Source organism: Tachyglossus aculeatus, unplaced genomic scaffold, assembly GCF_015852505.1.
Source record: "Tachyglossus aculeatus isolate mTacAcu1 unplaced genomic scaffold, mTacAcu1.pri scaffold_129_arrow_ctg1, whole genome shotgun sequence".
Classification (NCBI taxonomy): Eukaryota; Metazoa; Chordata; class Mammalia; order Monotremata; family Tachyglossidae; genus Tachyglossus; species Tachyglossus aculeatus.
The window spans coordinates 854617-878028 of NW_024044857.1; the positions used below are offsets into that span (position 1 = coordinate 854617).

Sequence of the window (23412 nt, forward strand, 5' to 3'; positions counted from 1 at the left end):
CATGATCCAGCTTACAGTCTAGAGGACTTTATCCGCCCCCAACCTCAGCCCCATAGTACTTTTCTTTTTGAAATTGAATATTAGTAATTATTTCTTTACTTTGACGTCTGCCTCCCCCTTTAGATTGGAGGCACCTTGGGCAGGGAACGTGTCTCCTAATTCTGTCGTATGGTCCGCTCCCGAGGTCTCGGTGTGGTGCTCAGCACAGGGTAAGCGCTCAATGAATTCCATTGATGGATCGATTGATTATGTGTATATCTGTAATTTACTTTGACTGTCTCCACCTCTAGTCTGTAAACTCCTTGTGAGCAGGAAATGTGTCTACTAACTCGGTAGTTAGTAGCTACTCGATAGCTACTACTAACTCGCTATTTGGTAGTTAGGAGCTACTAACTCCTCTCCCAAGAGCTTAGTATAGTGTTCTGCACAGTAAGCACTCAATAAATACAGTTGACTGACTCCCTCTCTAGACTGTAAGGTGGTTGTGGGCAGGGAACGTGTTTACCAACTCTGTTGTATTGTACCCCCCCAGCGCTTAGCATAGTGCTCTGCACATTGGGAGCGTTCAATGAAATTGATTGATGGATCGATTGATCCTTGTTGGATTCTGGAGAAACTGGCTGAGAGTGAGCCTTGTCGGCCTTTTCCCAAGCCTCGGGCGCCACCTGCCGGTAGGTCCTGGTTCTACCGTGCGAATCTCACCCCGGCCTCCGGGGACATGAACTGTTCCCAGTGGTTTGGTCCGACCCAAACCCAACCCAAGCCAGGGGCCTCCTGGATAAGATTATTCTGTGCAGAATCCTCCCCTCCAAGGTCGTGGGGGAGGTGTCTAAATCATTCTGTCAGTGGAATGTATTGAGTACTTTCTATGTGCAGAGCACTGTGCTAAGCACTTGGGAAAGTACAATCCAACAGAATCAGCAGACACGTTCTCTGCCCATAATGAACTCACAGTCTAGTGTATGAGCTTACAATCTAGAATCAGAGGTGGCATTAATAATAACTAATATCTGCTCAACTAGGAATAATAATGATGGTATTTGTTAAGCGCTTACTATGTGCCAAGCACTGTGTAAGCAACTGCCTGGCCTAGTGTATGGAACACGGGCCTGGGAGTCAGAAGGACCTGTGTTCTAGTCCCAGCTCTGCCACTGGTCTGTTGCGGGACCTTGGGGAAGTCACTTACCTTCTCTGTGCCTCAGTTACCTCATCTGTAATTTGGGGGCTGTGAACCCCATGTGGGACATGTACTGTGACCAACCTGGAAGTTTGAATCAACCCCAGTGTCAGGTCCTTCCGACTCCCAGGCCTGTGCTCTATCCACTAGACTACGCTGCTTCTGATAGAGAGATTTTTCTGGTGCTCAGGAGCCCAGCGAAAAAGAGCAGTACGCACCGGTGGGACTATAGAGATCTCATCTCATGTGACCCTGGGGCATTTTTTTTGCCCAAAGAGACGAGCGTTGTTCTCTCTCCTCCTCCTTGACCAACCGATCTTCCCAAAAGTTGCTGCCCAAATACAGTTACCCACTTTCTGATTGCTGCCTGCCAAGCTGACCTGTCTCCCAGCCACACGATGCCCTCCCCTCAAAAGCCTCCATGTCACTGTGGCCCATGAAGCCCCCCCTCACTCCATCATGGGCACCCCCTCCCTTCATCCTCACCCTGTCCCCCGCCCTCTCCTGCCTCCTCCTCATCTCATGTCATCCCCATTTGATAGATTAGGGAACCGAGGCAGAGAAATGTAGTGACTTGCCCTAGGTCGCACAGCAGGCCAGTGGATAGCGCACGGACCTGGGAGTCAGAAGGACCTGGGTTGTAATCCCGGCTCGGCCACCTGTTGGCTGTTTTACCTTGGGCGAGTCACTTCACTACTCTGGGCCTCAGTTCCCTCATCTGTAAAATGGGGATTAAGACCGGGAGCCCCCTGTGGGACAGGGACTGCGTTCAAGCCGATTTGCCTGTATCCACGCCAGCGCTTAGTGTGGTGCCTGGCCCATTGTAAGTGCTGAACAAATACCGCCATATTTATTATTATTGTTATGGGGATCAAGACGATGAGCCCCTTGTGGGACAGGGACCGTGTCCAACCTTCGAAGGTGAGAAGGAGGTAGCGTAACTGGGAGAGGAGGAGCATGCTGACCTCTCAATTTTCCTGGGAGATGGAGGCAGTAGAAATAGAGGAGGCCCCCTTGGGGGAGGGCAGCAGGGCAGGAAGCGTCATCTGGAGGGTGCCAAACCTTGGTGATAATACTAACGATAACGGTGGTATTTGTTCAATGCTTACTTTGTGCCAGGCGCTGTACTAAGCACTGGGGTAGATACAAGCTAACTGGGGGTTGGACACATTCCCTGCCCCAAATAGGGCTCACTGTCTCAATTCCCGTTCTCCAGATGAGGGAACCGAGGCCCAGATAAGTGAAGTGGCTTGCCCAAGGTCACCCAGCAGACAAGTGGAACCCTGGTCCTTCTGATTCCCAGGCCTGGGCTCTAGCCACTAGGCCATGCTGCTTCCCAGTAGAAGCAGTAGTATTGATTAAGCACTTACTGTGTGCCAAGCACTGGGAGGCGGTGTGACCCCATGGATAGAGCACGGGCCTGGGTTCTAATCCCAGTTCCACTGTTTGCCTGCTTTGTGACCTTGGGCCAGTCACTGAGCCTCAGTTTCCTCAACTGATAAACAATAATAATTATAATAGTCACAATAACTGTGGCATTTGTTAAGCGTTTACTATGTGCCAGATGCTGTACCTAAGCACTGGAGCAGAGGCAGGCAAATAGGATTGGATAAAGTCCGTGTCCCACTCGTGGGGCTCACGGTCTTAATCCCTATTTTACGGGTGAGGGAACTGAGGCCAAGAGAAGCAAAATGACTTGCCCAGGGTCACCCAGCAGACAAGTGGCAGAGCTAGGATTAGGATCCAGTCCTTCTGACTCCCAGGCCCGTGCTGCAAAATGGGGATTCAGTGCTTGTTCGCCCTCCTACTTGCCTGACACATAGAAAGCTCTTAACGAATGAGGTCAAAATAGCACCGTGCCAAGCACTGGAAATAAATACCTGAATGAGATGACAGTCCCTGACCCCCAGGGGGCGCCGGTGACAGACAGCTTGGGACCCATGAAAAATAAAAACCCAGGGGCCAGAGAAGGGAGGGCAGCGATTACTGCAGCAAGAATAACAGGGTGCGTGGCTACAGGAGAAGAGTTTCAGGTTCCCCCCAGCTCAGAGTCCACAGTCACTACGCCCACAGCAGCCACCTTGGCAGCCGCCGCAAATGCTGGAGCAACTTCATCCACGGGAGCAACTCCACTTAAAAAGATTCCAAGAATTCCTCCCACACTTTACTTCCCCGAAGAAAATGATCTGCTAGAGAATGTCCTGGGATCATCTTCCATATTACTTGCTACTTACCTCCCATCCTACCTTGCCTCGCTGCTCTTCGGCTACAACCTACCCCGCAAACTTGGTTGCCCTAATGCCAACCTTCTCACTGGACCTCGTTCTCATCTGCCTTGCCACTGACCTTCCTCCACGTCCTGCCTCTGGCCTGGGACACCCTCCCTCTTTCATATCTGATATGATCAGGGAATCCAATCTGATATTATAAGAGAATCATAAAACACATTTGTTTTTAAGTGGTACTTGTTAGTCAACCGTATTTATTGAGCGCCTACTGTATGCAGAACCCTGTGTTAAGCCCTTTGGAGAGTACAACATAACGATAAACAGGCACATTCCCTGTCCCCAACGAGCTTACAGTCTAGTTAAGGACTTCCTATGTGTCAAGCACAGAACTCGGTGCTGAGGTAGATACAAGCTAGCCAGGTTGGCCGAGGTTCATCCCACAGGGGGCTCACGGTCTTAAATCCCCATTTTACAGATGAGGGAAATGAGGACCAGAGAAGTAAAGGGACTTGCCCAAGGTCACACTCTGGATGCTTTGTCCCAATGAAGTGTCATCAAAACCTGAGCCTGAAAACCTTCCCAGTTGATGAGGAATCTGGCCAGAGAGAGAACCTTCTGGGTGGGTTGATTCCTACCCAGAAGTCCAGTCCAGATCACGGAAGACCAGTCGGTTAGACCTTTCCTCAGCTGGCCACAGTGAGGGAGGACAGCTCACACAGATTCCCCAAATATTGGCAGACTGATCTTCGAACACTGTGAAATTCCTGATGATTTCAAAGAAGCTCGCAGAAAGAACCTGGGCCTTGGAGTCAGAGGGCCTGGATTCTAATTCTGGCCTCTGCCACTTGATTGCTGTGTGACCTTGGGTAAGTCACTTCACTACTCTGGGCCTCCATTTCCTCAACTGCAAAACTGGGATTCGATACCTGTTCTCTCTCCTACTTAGACCGTGAGACCCAAGAGATACAGGGACTTTGCATCTGCTCCCATTTCCTTCTCAACTCGCAGGAGCACTATCAGACCACTAATGCCACGGAGTGCAAAGGGGGAATCCAGGCACTAGGATCACCTCAACCATCTCAGAGCCGGTGAGAAGGAATTACACTTTTCTCTCTCTTCTGCTCAGCGACAATGAGTCCCCTGGCTTGTGGACTCCCAAGCCTCGTGCCTTTACCATCTCCTCTGGACTTTTAACTCCTGCCTTAAACTTCCAGTGCCCCCAACTCCCTCCTTATCGCCGAGGCAACTGTCAGTGCTTAATACCATGCTGTGCACTTTGGAAGTATGTACTAAATACTCCTCCTACTGTCAAAGACTAGTGACCCTGAAGCCACTGGATTACCCTGACCCCAAATCATCCCACCCACCCCACATCCACCCTCATCCCTCACGGAGAAGCAGCGTGGCTTAGTGGAAAGAGCCCGGGGTTGGGAGTCAGAGTTCGTGGGTTCTAGTCCCGGCTCCGCCGCTTGTCTGCTGTGTGATTTTGGGCAAGTCACTTGACTTCCCTGTGCCTCAGTTCCCTCATCTGTAAAATGGGGATTAAGACTGTGAGCCCCACGTGGGACAACCTGATAACCTTGTATCTACCCCAGTGCTTAGAACAATGCTCGTCACATAGTAAGCGCTTAGCAAATGCCATTATTATCATTACCATTATTATTATTATTATTATCCTTCCCAGCTACCTCACATCTGCCTAATTTAGAAGTACAACCCCTCAAACTTTGCCTTAGATGGCTCTGCCTTCACACCACCTGGACACTTGCATCCACTTTTCTTCTAGTTAAGGACTGGTTGGCATCTTCAACCAGTTCCTCTGTGCCGATTCAGTTCCTTCCCCACTGCTTTCAAATATGCCCCAAACTTCCCCTAGTTTTAAACAACAAGAAACCCCCCCACCTTGTACTTCACAGTCCCATCTGCTGCTCACTCCACTCACTTACCATTCCTGCCCAAAACCCTCGAGTGGGTCATTTATAACAGCTCCCTCTGCTTCCTTTTCCATCACCTCCTCAATCCCTGAAATATCGAGCTCCACTCCTTTGAGAGGACAAATCACCTGCTCCCACTCAGCCTGCCCCTCCCTCTCCTCCTCCACCTCCTTCCTCTCCTCCTTGTCCTCCTTCCCCCTTTCCCTAGTCCTCTTCATAATGCTAATAATGGTGATGGTATTTAAACACTTACTAGGTGTAAAGCACTGTTCCAAATGCTGAGGTAGACAGAAGCTAATCAGGTTGGACCTAGACCCTGTCCCACATAGGGCAAACAGTCTTCATCCCCATTTTAAAGAGAAGTGAAGTGACTTGCCCTAGGTCATACAGAAGACAAGTGGCAGAGCTGGGAGTAGAACCCAGGTCTTGCCGGTTCCCAGGCCTGTGCTCTATTCACTGTCCCACATTGTTTCTTCAAACAGCTAAGTGCCAAGCATTGTGCCAAGCGCTGTGGTAGATAGAATCAGATACAATCCCTGTCCCCCATGGGAAATGCAGCCTAACACTTCTCTGTGCCTCAGTTATCCCATCTGTAAAATGGGGATTCGATCCTACTCCCTTTCACTTAGACTGTGAGTCCCACGTGGGACTGTGGGCCACCTGATGACCTTGTATCTATCTACCCCAATGCTTAGAACAGTGCTTGGCACCGAGTAAATGCTTAATGAGTACCATAATTAAAACCACATTCGTTAATTAACAGGGAAGAAGAAAAGGTATTTAACCCCCATTTTGCAAATGAAAAACTAAGGCAAAGAGAAGACTTGTCCAAGGTCACACAGAGCAGGCCAGTGACTGAGATTAGAGCTCCAGCATGCTGGGGAAGCAACATGACATAGTGGATAGAGCACGGGCCTAGGAGTCAGAAGGTCATGGGTTCTTATCCCAGCTCTACCACTTGTCTGCTGTGTGACCCTGGGCAAGTCACTTCACTTCTCTGTGCCCCAGCTACCTCACAGGAACTGTGTCCAACTTGGTTTGCCCGTAACCATGCCAGCGGCTAATACTGTGCCTGGCACATAGCGCTTAATGCCATCATCATCATTATCATCATCAGTCTCTCTCTTTTTTATGATATTTGTTTTTAGATGGCATTTATAAGCACTGTATCAGGCACCGTTCTAAATACTGGGGCAGATGCCAGGTCTTCTGCTTGGACCCAGTCCGTGCATTGAATCCCCATTTTACAGATGAGGGAACTGAGGCCCAGAGAAGTCAAGTGACTTACTCAAGATCACACAGCAGGCAAGTGGCAAAATCAGAATTAGAATCCAGATCCTTCAGACTCCCAGGCCTGTGCTCTATTGTTCTGTTATCCTCTGCCAAGCACTTACAAGAGGGCTCTGCGCACAGTAAGCACTCAATAAATACCATTGCAGGCAAAAACTCTACGCATCAGGCAAAACCTCCTCACCCTCGGCTTCAAGGCTCTCCGTCACCTCGCCCACCCCCCCAAACCTCCATTCTCTCCTTCTACAGCCCAGTCCACACCCTCCGCTCCTCTGCCTCTAATCTTCTCGCCGTGCCTCGTTCTCGCCTGTCCCGCCGTCGATCCCGGCCCACGTCCTCACCCTGGCCTGGAATGCCCTCCCTCTGCACATCCGCCAAGCTAGCTCTCTTCCTCCCTTCAAAGCCCTACTGAGAGCTCACCTCCTCCAGAAGGCCTTCCCAGACTGAGCCCCCTTGTTCCCCTCCCCCTCCCCCCCTCCCCATCCCCCCTCCTTACCTCCTTCCCCTCCCCACACCACCTGTATATATGTATATATGTTTGTACGTATTTATTACTCGATTGATTTTATTTGTACATATTTATTCTATTTATTTTATTTTGTTAATATGTTTTGTCTTGTTGTCTGTCTCCCGCTTCTAGACTGTGAGCTCACTGTTGGGTAGGGGCTGTCTCTATATGTTGCCAACTTATACTTCCCAAGCGCTTAGTACAGTGCTCTGCACACAGTAAGCACTCAATAAATATGATTGAATGAATGAATGAATGAATTATCCCAACAGGGGCGGCCATGCCACCAGAGGGTGGCAAGTCACATAGAGTGGCGTGTGGCCAACCCTGTAGCCAGCACCTGGCATTCTGAGGAGCGGAGGGAGGGGTTGAAGCAGTGTGGCCTAGTGGACAGAGGCCAGGCCTGGGAGTCCGAAGGGCCTAGGTTCTAATCCCGGCTCCACCGTTTATCAGCTCTGTGACCTTGGGCAAGTCACTTCTCACATGAGGAAATACAAAGCTTGCAACCCCACTGTCTTGCCAAATTAGGGTTTGAAAATAACCCCAAGAAGATGCCCTGAATGTTTACCACGCTTTGTCCTTCCAGGAGGAAGGTTTCCGATTCTGGAAATGAAAGTGATTCGAGCAGCTCAGCCCTGCTGCGAGACAGGTGCTCAGCTGGGTCTGGTTTCCAAAGCTTCGTTCAGTGCTTGGCACACGGTAAGCACTTAAAATTCCACAATCATCATCTCGTTTATAAGACTGGGTTCCATGTTTGTGTATGTGCAGGAGCAACTAGTTGTAGAAGGAATTCCTTCTTTCTGGAAGGAAAGAATCTAGTTTACATTTTGCTGGTTCCCCTACTGCTGGCAAAATGCTAGAGGTGTTTAACACCTTGAGAAGCAGAGTGGCCTGGTGGAAAGAGCATGGGCTTGGGACTCAGAGGATGTGGGTTCGAATCCGTGCTCCACCACTTGTCTACCGTGTGACCTTGGGCAAGCCACTTAACTTCTTTGTGCCTCAGTTCCCTCACCTGGAAAATGGGGCTTAAGTCTCTGAGCCCCTTGTGGGACAACCTGATGACCCCCAAGGGTCATCTACCCCAGTGCATAGCACAGTGCTTGGCACATAGTAAGCGCTTAACAAATACCATCATCATCATTATTATTTAATGGTGGTCAGCAGGGGCAAGGTGCTCATTGGAGTTTGGTGAAAGCAGCCGAAACCACACCCCGAGGAAATCACTGGGGTGACTGGTCAAGCACGGCAAGACCACAAGTGTGATCGGGAAGCTCTGCGGTTCAAACGTACCTGTTTTGAAATCACGGCGCTCCTGGGGGCACCAGAGTGGGAAGAATTATGCATAATAATGCTATTGGTATTTGTTAAACGTTTACTATGTGCTAAGCACTGTACTACACTCTAGGATAGATGCAAGGAAATTGGGATGGACACAGTCCCTATCCCAGATAGGGCATACAGCCTTAATCCCTATTTTACAGATACAGTAACAGAGGCCCAGAGAAGTGAAGTGACTTGCCCGAGGTCATACAGCAGACAAGTGGAGTGGGCTGGGACTAGAATCAATCAATCTTATTTATTGAGCACTTACTGTGTGCAGAGCACTGTACTAAGTGCTTGGGAAGTACAAGTTGGCAACATATAGAGACAGTCCCTACCCAACAGTGGGCTCACAGTCTAGAAGGGGGAGACAGAGAACAAAACGAAACATATTAACAAAATAAATAGAATAGATATGTACAAGTAAAATAAATAAATAAATAAATAGAGTAATAAATATATACAAACATATATACATATATACAGGTGCTGTGGGGAAGAGAAGGAGATAAGATGGGGTGATGGAGAGGGGGACGAGGGGGAGAGGAAGGAAGGGGCTCAGTCCGGGAAGGCCTCATGGAGGAGGTGAGCTCTCAGTAGGGCCTTGAAGGGAGGAAGAGAGCTATCTTGGCGGATTGGCAGAGGGAGGGCATTCCAGGCCAGGGAGATGACGTGGGCCGGGGGTCGATGGCGGGACAGGCGAGAATGAGGTACGGTGAGGAGATTAGCGGCAGAGGAGCGGAGGGTGCGGGGTGGGCTGTAGAAGGAGAGAAGGGAGGTGAGGTAGGAGGGGACGAGGTGATGGAGAGCCTTGAAGCCCAGGGTGAGGAGTTTCTGCCTGATGCGCTGATTGATTGGTAGGCACTGGAGATTTTTGAGGAGGGGGAGTAACATGCCCAGAGCGTTTCTGGACAAAGACAATCCGGGCAGCAGCACAAAGTATGGATTGAAGTGGAGAGAGACAAGTGGATGGGATATCAGAGAGAAGGCTGATGCAGTAGTCCAGACGGGATAGGATGAGAGCTTGAATGAGCAGGGTAGCGGTATGGATGGAAAGGGCAGATCTTGGCAATGTTGCAGACCTGAGACCGGCAGATTTTGGTGTTGGCTTGGATGTGAGGGGTGAATGAGAGAGCAGAGTCGAGGATGACACCAAGGTTGCGGGCTTGTGAGACGGGAAGGATGGTAGTGCTGTCAACAGAGATGGGAAAGTCAGGGAGAGGGTAGGGTTTGGGAGGGAAGACAAGGAGTTCAGTCTTGGACATGTTGAGTTTTAGGTGGCGGGCAGACATCCAGATGGAGATGCCCTGAAGGCAGGAGGAGATGCGAGCCTGGAGAGAGGGGGAGAGAGCAGGGGCAGAGATGTAGATCTGGGTGTCATCAGCGTAGAGATGATAGTTGAAGCCGTGGGAGCCATGTCCTTCTGACTCCCAGGCCCGTGCTCTAGTCACTTTGCCTGCTGCTTCTCTAGCCTCAGGAGTGGGGCCTCCCCTGCCATTTAGGAAGGGAGACTGATCCATCCATCATGTCCTTACTCACCCTGCCCCGTCCACTCTTAGCTTCTTGAAAGTCGTCTGCAGGCTCTCCTCTTCCGCGTCCTTGGCTTCAGATTTCATGGTGGGATGTGTTACTCCGCCACAGATGTTCGTTGTTAATGCTGCTCAGATTGCTCGGCAATAAGGCCTGGACCCAAGATTCACCCCCCAGTCCCCACCACCCCCATTCCCCCACCCTCCAGCCTGTAACTCTTGCCAAACTAATCCTAATCTCATTTCCTCTTCCCCCACTCCCTTCTGTGTCGCCTCTGCCCCCGCTTTATGGACCCCCCTCAGCTCCACAGCACTTATGTCCATAACCATAATTTATCTATATTAATGTCTACCCCCTAGACTGTAAGGTCATTACGGGCAGGTAACATGTGTACCGATTCTGTTTAGATTGACCTCTCCCCAGCTCTTTGTACAGTGGTCTGCACACACTCAGTGCTCAATAGAAGTGATGATGGACTCCTCCCTCAGACACTTCCTGGCTCACTAACTCTGAGAGCAGGTGCCAAGTACTCTCTGTTGCTGCCAAGGCCAGCAGCTCACCAGGGTTTCTGCTTCTGTTGTCTCAGCAGTCATGAGCACTGGGAATGGGGATTAGGAGGAGGAGGAGCAGCAGCAGCAACAGTTATTTCTTTTAATGGTATTTGTTCAGCACTTACCATGTGCAAGGCTCTGTAAGAAGCCCTGGTTGATCAGGTTGAACAAAGTCCCAGTCCCACACGGGACTCACAGCCTTAACCCCCATTTTACAGATGAGGGCACCGAGGCCCAGAGAAGTGAAGTGATCTTCCCAAGGTAACACAGCAGACCAGTACATGCCAAGCACTATACTAAGCGGTGGGGTACATACAAGGTAATCAGGTCGGACACAGTCCCTATCCCACATAGAGCTCACAATCTTAATCTCCATTTTACAGATGAAGTAACTGAGGCTCAGAGAAGTGAAGTGACTTGCCCAAGGTCACACAGCAGACATGTGGCAGAGGTGGGATTAGAACCCAATGGGGATTAAGATCGTGAGCCCCATGTGAGACCTGGACTGTGTCTCACCTGATGAACAAATCTCTATCCCAGCACTTAGTTTGGTGCCTGGGACATAGGAAGTGCTTCACAAACACCATGAGAAAACAAAATCAGTGCCATCGGAAGGTGATAGAGAGCGGCAGCCTCACCTAACCACGGAAGGACAGGCTCCCAGACCGATGCCAGATGCCCTGAATGGATGATAGAGTGGCACGGCTTCACAGAACAATGCCTAGTAGCGCATGGAACAGTGCTTGACATATAGTAAGCGCTTAGCAAATGCCATCATTATTATTATTAGAGAGGAGCAAAATCCCAGAACAAGTCTGCTGTTCCGCACTACACTCTAATATACTGCCACGAGGCACAGCTTTCGTAAACAAGGCAGAGGTCACCAGGGAGCGATAGAGAGGCACAGCCTCCCAGAATAACGATTATTGCCACCAGGGGGCAGGCTGCAGATCTCAGACCAGAGGATGGTTCGGGTTTCAGGGACCAGGGGAATCTCTCCATAGCAGCTGATCAGTGCCTTTCCTCGGCTTCGAGGATCATCCCTCTTACACTGTGGGCACTTTCAACGCCCAGATTTACTCCATTACTGAGTGGGCTGCATTGCTACCCCTGGGGAGGGGGCGGGGTGTGTGTGTGTGTGTGTGTGTGTGTGTGTGTGTGTGTGTGAGAGAGAGAGAGAGAGAGAGAGAGAGAGAGAGAGAGAGAAAGAGAGAATAATAGGGAGGAAGAAGAGTGATGTAATTCATTCATTCATTCATTCAATCGTCTTTATTGAGCGCTTACTGTGTGCAGAGCACTGTACTAAGTGCTTGGGAAGTCCAAGTTGGCAACATATAGAGACGGTCCCTACCCAACAGCGGGCTCACAGTCTAGAAGGGGGAGACAGACAACAAAACAGGACATTAACAAAATAAAAGAAATAGAATAGTAAATATGTACAAGTAACTGCCACTCACAGGAGAACAGGGGCTGGGGCACTGTACAGGGCTGTAGTTCTGTCTGATTTGACTGGGACTGAGAAGACCCAGAACCCTTACTTCTGTAGATGGGTCAAGCCTCACTGTGACTATAGTCCTGTCTATAGGGTCACTGAGCAGTCTCAATCCCCCAAGAAGGGACCTTTCTGGGCTCAACAGAGAAGCATGTGGGATCTAATGTCAGCAAGAGGATAAAGTGCCTATCAGTGTTTCTACCCTACTTTTCTCTGAAAAGCAGAGTGTACACACTCCTGCCTGAGATGAAGATAAGATGTCCCTACCCAACAGTGGGCTCACAGTCTAGAAGGGGGAGGCAGAGAACAAAACATATTAACAAAATAAAATAAATAGAATAGATATGTACAAGTCAAATAAATAGAGTAATAAATACGTACAAACATATATACATATATACAGGTGCTGTGGGGAAGGGAAGGAGGTAAGGCGGGGGGGATGGAGAGGAGGAGGAGGGGGAGAGGAAGGGGGGCTCAGTCTGGGAAGGCCTCCTGGAGGAGGTGAGCTCTCAGTAGGGCCTTGAAGGGAGGAAGAGAGCTAGCTTGGCGGATGTGTGGAGGGAGGGCATTTCAGGCCAGGGGGATGACTTGGGCCAGGGGTCGACGGTGGGACAGGAGAGAATGAGGCACGGTGAGGAGATTAGCGGCAGAGGAGCAGAGGGTGCTGGCTGGGCTGTAGAAGGAGAGAAGGGAGGTGAGGTAGGAGGGGGCGAGGTGATGGAGAGCCTTGAAGCCGAGGGTGAGGACTTTCCCCTCTTCACTCTTTCCCCCTTCAAAGCCCTACTGAAGGCTCAACTCCTCCAAAGGCCTTCTCAGACTAAGCCCCCCTTTTCCTCAACTCCCCCTCCCATCCATATCACCTCAGTTCACTCCCTTTGCTCATGCCCCCACCTGTCCTCACCACACAACATTTATGTATTTATATAGGTGCAATTCTTTTTATTTATATTGCTGCCTGTATACTTGTTTTGATGTCTGTCTTCCCCCTTCTAGACTGTAAGCCCTGTATGGGCGGGGGTTGTCTGTCTTTGTTGCTGAATTGTACTTTCCAAGCGCTTAGTCCAGTGCCCTGCACACACTATGTACTCAATAAATACGATTGAATGAATGAATGAATGAAGTGTCCATCCCATTCCTCGCTGAGAAGTGGAGTTTGTGGTGAGCAAGAGTGAGTCCATCTTTTAACGCAGAATACATTTCCTAAGAAATTATTCTATGACCCCGACAGCAACCAGGGCAATGGAGGAACTGGAAGGGAAACGGAATTATCTTGCCGAAAAGTTTGAGGGGGACTTGAATGGCTGAAAAGAAATGGAATTGTTTTGCAGAGGGATTGAGGAGCTGTTAAATTTCTCTCCTGGGCAGAATAAAGGCTGCCGGGTGGGTTGGAGCCCGAGGGGTAAGTAAGCACGGGGAGGGTGCGGTTGCCTTCCCCCCAGGCTTCTCCTGGTAATGAGCCGCCTGAGCTGAAGTCAGCAGGGAATCAGAGCCACAAAGGAGAAGTCCAGTGGCAATCCTCCCCCTTCCCCCCAACCTCCCAAACAACCGATAAAAGGGGGAATGAACTGGTCCCCGGGGGCCGCGGAACAAAGAAAAAAAACCCTATAAGACCTGTGCTGAGACACCTTACTGGGGCCGAGGCCAAAGCACCTAAGACTTGAACCAGGATGGCATGCTGTGGGGGGCCAGACTCCTTGAAACTCTTCTGACATGGGTCTGTCTTCATGACACCTGGGTAAGCCTGTCGGATTGGTAGCTATTTTTTGTCATAATTGTGTGTGTATGTGAATGTGTGTAAGAAACCCATTAGTACAGTGCTCTACACACAGTAAGCGCTCAAAAAATATGATTGAATGAATGAATGAATAATAATAATGGCATTTATTAAGCGCTTAGTATGTGCAAAGCACTGTTCTAAGCGCTGGGGAGCTTACAAGGTGATCAGGCTGTCCCACAGGGGGCTCACAGCCTTAATCCTCATTTTACAGGTGAGGTAACTGAGGCACAGAGAAGTTAAGTCCAGCGCTTAGAACAGTGCTTTGCACATAGTAAGCGCTTAACAAATCCCATCATTATTATTAAGTTGACTTGCCCAAAGTCACACAGCTGACAATTGGTGGAGCCAGGATTTGAACCCATGAACTCTGACTCCAAAGCCCGGGCTCTTTCCACTGCCGCTTCTCTGTGTGGTAGGCATCTACTCCCCTTTTAGTTAGGTTAAGCATGGGATGAAGTATTCTACTGTATACAGTGGTAATAATAATGACAATGATGTCATTTGTCAAGTGCTTACTATGTGCCAGACATTGTATTAAGTGAAGGGATGGGTACAAGCAAAGTGGTTTGGACACAGTCTCTGTCCCACTTGAACAGGGGACAGTCTCAATCCCCATTTTACAGATGAGGGAACTGAAGCACGGAGAAGTGAAGTGACTTGCCTAAGGTCATACAGCAGACAAGTGGTGGAGTCAGAATTAGAACCCACGACCTTCTGACTCCTAGGCCCGGGCTCTTTCCACTAAGCTATCCTACTTCCAAATGGTAGCTTGATTTCACTTCAGAACTTGTACTGAGCACACTGAAACTGAAGGGGAGCCAATTCCCCTGTGACAGGCTCATAAAGTTGAGCACCTGAATTGAAAGGGGAGACAGTCCCCATGGAAGGGCTCATACACTGAGTACCTGAAACTAAAGGGGGGAGACAATCCCCCCCACCACCCCGTGACGGAGTTGTGTGGGTTCCTAGCTGAGATCAAGTCAGCAGGAGCGTGGGCTGGGAGGACAGAAAGTAGGTATTGTACTACTCAGTGGAAAGAGCACGGGTTTGGGAGTCAGAGGTCATGGGTTCAAATCCTGACTCCTCCAATTGTCAGCTGTGTGACTTTGGGCAAGTCACTTAACTTCTCTGTGCCTCAGTTACCTCATCTGGGGATTAAGACTGTGAGCCCCACGTGGATGGCCTGAACACCATGTATCCACCCCAGTGTTTAGAATGGTGCTTTGCACATAGTAAGCGCTTTACAAATGCCATCATTATTATCATCATTATTATTAACTGCATTCTATCCACTGTGCAGTTCTGCACCTTCAACCAATCGCTCGGGTTGATGGAGCGCTTATTGTGTGCAGAGCTCTGTATTAAGCATTTGGGAGAGTACCATACCACAGACACATTCTCTGAAATGTCCTCTCCATCCCCCCTGCCTTACCTCCTTCTCTTCCCCACAGCACCTGTATATATGGATATATGTTTGTACATATTTATTACTCTATTTATTTATTTATTTATTTATTTATTTATTTATTTATTTATTTATTTTACTTGTACCTATCTATTCTATTTATTTTATTTTGTTAGTATGTTTGGCTTTGTTCTCTGTCTCCCCCTTCTAGACTGTGAGCCCAATGTTGGGTAGGGACTGTCTCTATATGTTGCCAGCTTGTACTTCCCAAGCGCTTAGTACAGTGTTCTGCACACAGTAAGCACTCAATAAATACGATTGATTGATTGATTGATTGATTGATTCTCTGCCCACAATAACCTTACAGTCTAGGCGGGACAGGTGTTCCTGGAGTAACAGAATTGGGGGTACAAGTGGGAGGACAAAACAGGTTTTTTTTTTTACTTGAAACTGAATTCTGTGTGATGTATAGAATGTCCAGTCTCTGGAGAACAAGCTCCTTCTGAGGTTCTGAGGAAGGAATTGGCAAGTGTTTGCTGGGAAGAGTGTGGCAGTGAGCCTCGCTGCAGGTGTCTAGGGGTTCACTTAGCTCCTCACTATTGGCTTCAAAGCTCTCCATCACCTTGCTCCCACTTACTTCACCTCCCTTCTCTCCTTCTACACCCCAGCCTGAACTTAGTCCCCCTTTTCCTCAGCTCCCCCTCCCATCTGCGTCAACTCGCTCCCTTTGCTCTTGCCCCCTCTCCAGAACCCACAGCACTTATGTATATATATCTAGAGTCTCCCCGCTTTCTAGGCTGTAAACCCTGTGTGGGCAGGGATTGTCTCCCTTATTGCTGAATTGTGCTTACTACAGTGCTGTGCACACAGTAAGCAGTCAATAAATACAATTGAATGAATGAATGAACGAATGAACCATGTTGGGAGGGGCAGGGGCGGGGAGAGTGGTAAAAAGTGTTGGCAAAACTAGGTTGTCTGTGCTCCCCCACCCCCCACCAACTTTGCTTTCCCTGCATCCCCCCACCTCTCCACTCCACACCCAGCTTTGAGCACTGGTTTTCCTTGCAACACAGGTGTCCCGATCGGACCCGTAGGATTGCTAATTCAGGTACCTCAAGACCAGGGTCCAGAGCTCTAAATGTCCATGGGCTGGGACCAGATGAAAAGCTCCAGTGTCACTTCGCTCCTATGAGACCAAGGTTCTTCTGTCCATCCCCAGAGGAGGCCTGAGTGAGTCCTGAGGACCCCCTCTCCCACAATTGCATGTCCAGTCTGCTTGAAGCCCTATAGCCACAGCCCCCTGGCATCACTCAGCTCAGGGCAGGATGGCTGAGGGGAGAATCTAACTACTACTCATTTAAAAAAAACTGCTCAATGAATCTCTCCAAACCTGAAGCTCATCTTTCTAGTATGGACAGAGGACAAGGCCCAGACCTGCCCTGCCGTCAAGATGGAGCCATGGGTGGCACAGTCCTCCAATAGGGAGGGATTTTCTTTGTTCAGAAAAGCTCTGGGCATGTTACTCCCCTCCTCAAAAATCTCCAATGGCTGCCCATCAACCTACGCATCGAGCAAAAACTCTCTCAGCTTCAAGGCTCTCCATCACCTTGCCCCCTCCTACCTTACCTCCCTTCTCTCCTTCTCCAGCCCAGCCCACACCCTCCACTCCTCTGTCGCTAACCTCCTCACCTGTCCCGCCGTCGACCCCCGGCCCACGTCCTCCCCCTGGCCTGGAATGCCCTCCTTCCACACATCCGCCAAGCTAGCTCTCCTCCTCCCTTCAAAGCCTGAGGGCTCACCTCCTCCAGGAGGCCTTCCCAGACTGAGCCCCCTTTTTCCTCTCCTCCTCCCCATCCCCCCACCCTACCTCCTTCCCTTCCCCACAGCTCCTGTATATACATGTTTGTACAGATTTATTACTCTATTGATTTTACTTGTACAGTACATATTTCTATTCTATTTATTTTGTTAATGCTGTGCATCTAGCTTTATTTCTATTTATTCTGATGACTTGACATCTGTCTGCATGTTTTGTTTTGTTGCTTGTCTCCCCCTTCTAGACTGTGAGCCCGTTGTTGGGTAGGGACTGTCTCTATATGTTGCCAACTTGTACTTCCCAAGCGCTTAGTACAGTGCTCTGCATACAGTAAGCGCTCAATAACTACGATTGAATGAATGAATGAATGAATAGGGAAGGTGTGCATGCATATGTGTGCGCTTGTGTGTATGCGTGCATGTGTACAATTATAACAATAATTGTGGTATATGTTAAGTGCTTACTATGTGCCAAGCACCGTTCTAAGTGCTGGGGTAGATACTAGGTAATCAGACTCACAGTTTTAGCCCCCATTTTACAGATGAGGGAACTGAGGCCCAGAGAAATTAAACGGCTTGCCCAAGGTCACACCGCAAACAAGTGGCAGAGGTGGGATTAGAACCTATGTCTTTGGACTCCCAAACCCGTGCTCTTTCGAGTAAGCCATGCTGTGTGTATGTATGTCTGTATGAGAGGTTAAGCTTAAAGGGGAGAATTGTGAGAAAGGGGCTGCCACACCCAGGGGCTGGGGATCAGTGCAGGGTACAGGTTCCGTTTGATTTGACTGCAGTGCTGAGAAACCCAGGGCCCTTATATCTGTAGAAATGTCTACCACCGCTGTGCCCAGTCCTGACTGCCGGGCAACCCTGCATATCTTCATCCCAACAAAGGAATGAACCCTTGTCAGTCAAAGCAGCTTTGCGACGGACAGTGGTGGCTTCTGTGGATCTATGTCAGGAGAACACGGTGTTGATTAGTGTTTCCACTCCATTTGTCTTTGAGAAGCAGGGTTGTGTGGGTTCCTGTGACCATGTCACCAGGGATGCAGGTGGGAGAGCAGAAGGTAGGTATTGTACCAGAGACAGGACTGTTATAGGGTCTGCAGTTCTGAATTTCCAGGCTCTGTGAAACAACCTCTCCTGGGGATCGGAGGAAGGCAAAAGCTTGAATAGGAACCCCAAACCAAAAGGTCGCACTGCCACTTGCTTGGCTGTGTGACCATCCGACCCACATGTCTCTGCCCACCTCATCCCTGACTCTCCCCTAGTGACCCAGCATGGACCATCCAACACCCCTGCCTCTTCACCTCCCTATCTCTGACTCTCCCCCAGTGAGCCAACAGGGATCATCCAAACCCCTGACTTTCCCTTCTCTATTAATCTCTGTGCCTCAAGTTTCCTCATTAGTAAACTGGGGATGAAGACTGTGAGCCCAAAGTGGGACAGGGACTATGTCCAACCCAGTTATCTTGTGTTGTCTATCCCAGTGGTTAGTACAGTGTCTGGCACATAATAAGTGCTTAACAAAGACCACAGTTGTTGTTATTACTATCCAGGAAATCGGATTTGGCCCTTCTGTGGGGGATTGATCAGCATAGGTGCTGTTCTCATTTCTCTTTCCACCTGACTTTTTAAAAAATTTTATTTCATATTTCAATAACAGTGATGGTATTTGTTAAACACTTACTATGTGCTATCCACTGTTCTAAGTGCTGGGGGGGATACAGGGTGATTAGGTTGACCCACGGGCTCACAGTCTTAATCCCCATTTTACAGATGAGGTAACTGAGGCACAGAGAAGTGAAGTGACTTGCCCGAAGTCACACAGCAGACAAGTGGCGGTGCTGGGATTGGAACCCATAACCTCTGACTCTCAAGCCCGTACTCCTTCCACTGAGCCACGCTGCTTCTCTATGGTATTTGTTAGGTCTTTCTGCCGGGCCACAGTGTTTATTTACTAACTGCCTTCAAGCAGTGGGGTCAGTAGCGAAAGCGGATCTGGGCCGGAATGCCAGATCGATCGATCAATCGGTGCTATTTATTGTGTCCTTGCTCTGTGCAGAACACTGTACTAACTATTCATAATATAAAAGCACTCACTTTGTGCCAAGCACCCTACTAAGCTCTGGTGTAGATCAAAGATGCAGAAAAGCAGCGTGGTCTTGTGAAAAAGCTCAGGCCTGGGAGTCAGAAGACCTGAGTTCTAATCTCAGCCCTGCCACTTGTCTGCTGTAAGACCTTGGGCCTTTCACGTCACTCCTTTGTGCCTCAGCTAACTCTTCTGTGAAATGGGGATTAAGACTGTGAATCCCATGGGGGCCAGGGCCTGTATCCAGCCCAATTCGCGTTTAGTAAAGTACCTGGCATGTAATAAGTGCTTAACAAAAAAAAAAAGCTTCTGAGGGTTCCCTTCCCTGTCTTCTGCTGATTCTCCCAGGAGACGGACGTGAATATGAATGAATGAGTCATTTCTATCATGCAGCTTATAGACAGATATGTACATAACTTCTGTGGGGTTGACAGTGGGGCACAGATGTTCAGAAGGTCATGGGTTCCAATCCTGGCTCTGCCACTTGTCTGCAGTGTGAACTTGAGCAAGTCACTTAACTTCTCTGTACCTCAGATCCCTCATCTGTTAAATCAATCAATCAATCAATCGTATTTATTGAGCACTTACTATGTGCAGAGCACTGTACTAAGCGCTTGGGAAGTACAAATTGGCAACACATAGAGACAGTCCCTACCCAACAGTGGGCTCACAGTCTAAAAGGGGGAGACAGAGAACAGAACCAAACATACCAACAAAATAAAATAAATAGGAAAGAAATGTACAAGTAAAATAAATAAATAAATAAATAAATAGAGTAATAAATATGTACAACCATATATACATATATACAGGTGCTGTGGGGAAGGGAAGGAGGTAAGATGGGGGGATGGAGAGGGGGACCAGGGGGAGAGGAAGGAAGGGGCTCAGTCTGGGAAGGCCTCCTGGAGGAAGTGAGCTCTCAGCAGGGCCTTGAAGGGAGGAAGAGAGCTAGCTTTTTGGAGGGGCAGAGGGAGGGCATTCCAGGCCCGGGGGATGACGTGGGCCGGGGGTCGACGGCGGGACAGGCGAGAACGAGGTAGAGTGAGGAGATTAGCGGTGGAGGAGCGGAGGTTGCGGGCTGGGCAGTAGAAGGAGAGAAGGGAGGTGAGGTAGGAGGGGGCGAGGTGATGGAGAGCCTTGAAGCCCAGGGTGAGGAGTTTCTGCCTGATGCGCAGATTGATTGGTAGCCACTGGAGGTTTTTGAGGAGGGGAGTAATATGCCCAGAGCGTTTCTGGACAAAGATAATCCGGGCAGCAGCATGAAGTATGGATTGAAGTGGAGAGAGACACGAGGATGGGAGATCAGAGAGAAGGCTGGTGCAGTAGTCCAGACAGGGATAGGATGAGAGCTTGAATGAGCAGGGTAGCAGTTTGGGATGGAGAGGAAAGGGCGGATCTTGGCAATGTTGCGGAGCTGAGACCGGCAGGGTTTGGTGACGGCTTGGATGTGAGGGGTGAATGAGAGAGCGGAGTCGAGGATGACACCAAGGTTGCGGGCTTGTGAGACAGGAAGGATGGTAATGCTGTCAACAGAGATGAGAAAGTCAGGGAGAGGACAAGGTTTGGGAGGGAAGACAAGGAGCTCAGTCTTCGACATGTTGAGCTTTAGGTGGTGGGCGGACATCCAGATGGAGATGTCCTGAAGGCAGGAGGAGATGCGAGCCTGGAGGGAGGGGGAGAGAGCAGGGGCAGAGATGTAGATCTGGGTGTCATCAGCGTAGAGATGATAGTTGAAGCTGTGGGAGCGAATGAGGTCACCAAGGGTTCAAGAGGGTTCAAGACCGTGAGCCTCATGTAGGACAGGGACTGTGTCCAACCCGATTTGCTTATATCCACCCTAGAGCTTAGTACAGTACCTGGCACATAGTAGGTGCTTTACAAAAACTGTAATTATTGTTGTTATCATTATTATCATCATCATCATTACATGCTTTCAAGGGCACAGTACCCAGCTCCACAAACGGCAGACACTAGTTGGAGACCTCTGATTGATTGATCGATCTGTCTGTGTCCTTCCCGAAGCCTCCCACTCTCAGACCGACTCTGAAAGAGGAGGACCGTGGCGGGTCCGGGGCCCGGACGGATGCAGATGCTGGCCCCGGATCTCCCGGGAGGCCGGCGGCAGATCCGCGGCTGGCTACTGATGTACTCTCCCCTCTGGCCACTGCCCCCTGTGTGACAACTACGGGTCATTTGGCGGGGGGGGGGGCGAATGGACCGCTCCCCAGATCCAAACCCGCCATGTCAGGCTGGTGTAGATGAGGGATGTTGTCCAATCCGATTATTTGATGAAGATCTTCATCTTCTAGGGGATGCAGCGTGGCTCAGTGGAAAGAGCACGGGCTTGGGCGTCAGAGGTTGTGGGTTCAAATCCCGACTCCGCCACTTGTGAGCTGTGTGACTTTGGGCAAGTCACTTAACTTCTCTGGGCCTCCGTTCCCTCATCTGTAAAATGGAGATGAAGACTGTGAGCCCCACGTGGGACAACCTGATTACCTTGTTTCTACTCCGGTGCTTAGAACAGCGCTTGGCACATAGTAAGCACTTAATCAATCAATCAATCAATCAATCGTATTTATTGAGCGCTTACTGTGTGCAAAGCACTGTACTAAGCACTTGGGAAGTACAAATTGGCAACATATAGAGACAGTCCCTACCCAACAGTGGGCTCACAGTCTAGAAGGGGGAGACAGAGAACAAAACCAAACATACTAACAAAATAAAATAAATAGGATAGATATGTACAAGTAAAATAAATAAATAAATAAATAAATAAAGAGTAATAAATATGTACAAACATATATACATATATACAGGTGCTGTGGGGAAGGGAAGGAGGTAAGATGGGGGGGGATGGAGAGGGAGACGAGGGGGAGAGGAAGGAAGGGGCTCAGTCTGGGGAGGCCTCCTGGAGGAGGTGAGCTCTCAGTAGGGCCTTGAAAGGAGGAAGAGAACTAGCTTGGCGGATGGGCAGAGGGAGGGCATTCCAGGCCCGGGGGATGATGTGGGCCAGGGGTCGATGGCGGGACAGGCGAGAACGAGGCACGGTGAGGCGATTAGTGGCAGAGGAACGGAGGGTGCGGGGTGGACTGTAGAAGGAGAGAAGGGAGGTGAGGTAGGAGGGGGCGAGGTGATGGAGAGCCTTGAAGCCGAGGGTGAGGAGTTTCTGCCTGATACACAGATTGATTGGTAGGCACTGGAGATTTTTGAGGAGGGGAGTAACATGCCCAGAGCGTTCCTGGACAAAGACAATCTGGGCAGCAGCATGAAGTATGGATTGAAGTGGGGAGAGACATGAGGATGGGAGATCAGAGAGAAGGCTGATACAGTAGTCAAGACGGGATAGGATGAGAGCTTGAACGAGCAGTGTAGAGGTTTGGATGGAGAGGAAAGGGCGGATCTTGGCAAAGCTGCGGAGCTGAGACTGGCGGGTTTTGGTGACGGCTTGGATGTGAGGGGTGAATGAGAGAGCAGAGTCGAGGATGACTTCAAGGCTGTGGGCTTGTGAGACGGGAAGGATGGTAGTGCCGTCAACAGAGATGGGAAAGTCAGGGAGAGGGCAGGGTTTGGGAGGGAATACAAGGAGTTCAGTCTTGGACATGTTGAGTTTTAGGTGGCGGGCAGACATCCAGATGGAGATGTTCTGAAGGCAGGAGGAGTTACGAGCCTGGAGAGAGGGGGAGAGAGCAGGGGCAGAGATGTAGATCTGGGTGTCATCAGCGTAGAAATGATAGTTGAAGCCGTGGGAGCGAATGAGGTCACCAAGGGAGTGAGTGTAGATCGAGAACAGAAGGGGACCAAGCACTGAACCTTGGGGAACCCCCACAGTAAGGGGATGGGAGGGGGAGGAGGAGCCTGCATAAGAGACTGAGAATAAACGACCGGAGAGATAAGAGGAGAACCAGGAGAGGACGGAGTCTGTGAAGCCGAGTTCGGATAGCGTGTTGAGGAGAAGGGGGTGGTCCACAGTGTCGAAGGCAGCTGAGAGGTCGAGGAGGATTAGGATAGAGTAGGAGCCGCTGGATCTGGCAAGCAGGAGGTTATTGGTGACCTTTGAGAGAGCAGTTTCCGTGGAATGTAGGGGACAGAAGTCCATTTGTCTTTGAGAAGCAGAGTTGTTTGGGCTCCTGTGACCAAGTCACCAGGGGTGCAGGTGGGAGAGCAGAAGGTAGGTATTGTACTGGAAACAGGTCTATTGGGTCTGCAGTTCTGGATTTCCAGTCCCTGTGAAATGAGCCTCTCCTGGGGATCGGAGGAGTGCGGGCTGGACAAGTGTTAGTCTGGCAGAGTATAGCA

General features: G+C 49.8%; 1 pseudogene; it reads right to left on the reverse strand.

Moving 5' to 3' along the window:
• Window positions 1–7701: 7701 nt before the first annotated feature.
• The window catches only part of LOC119922867, a 39467-nt pseudogene continuing 23756 nt past the window's right edge, over window positions 7702–23412 (reverse strand).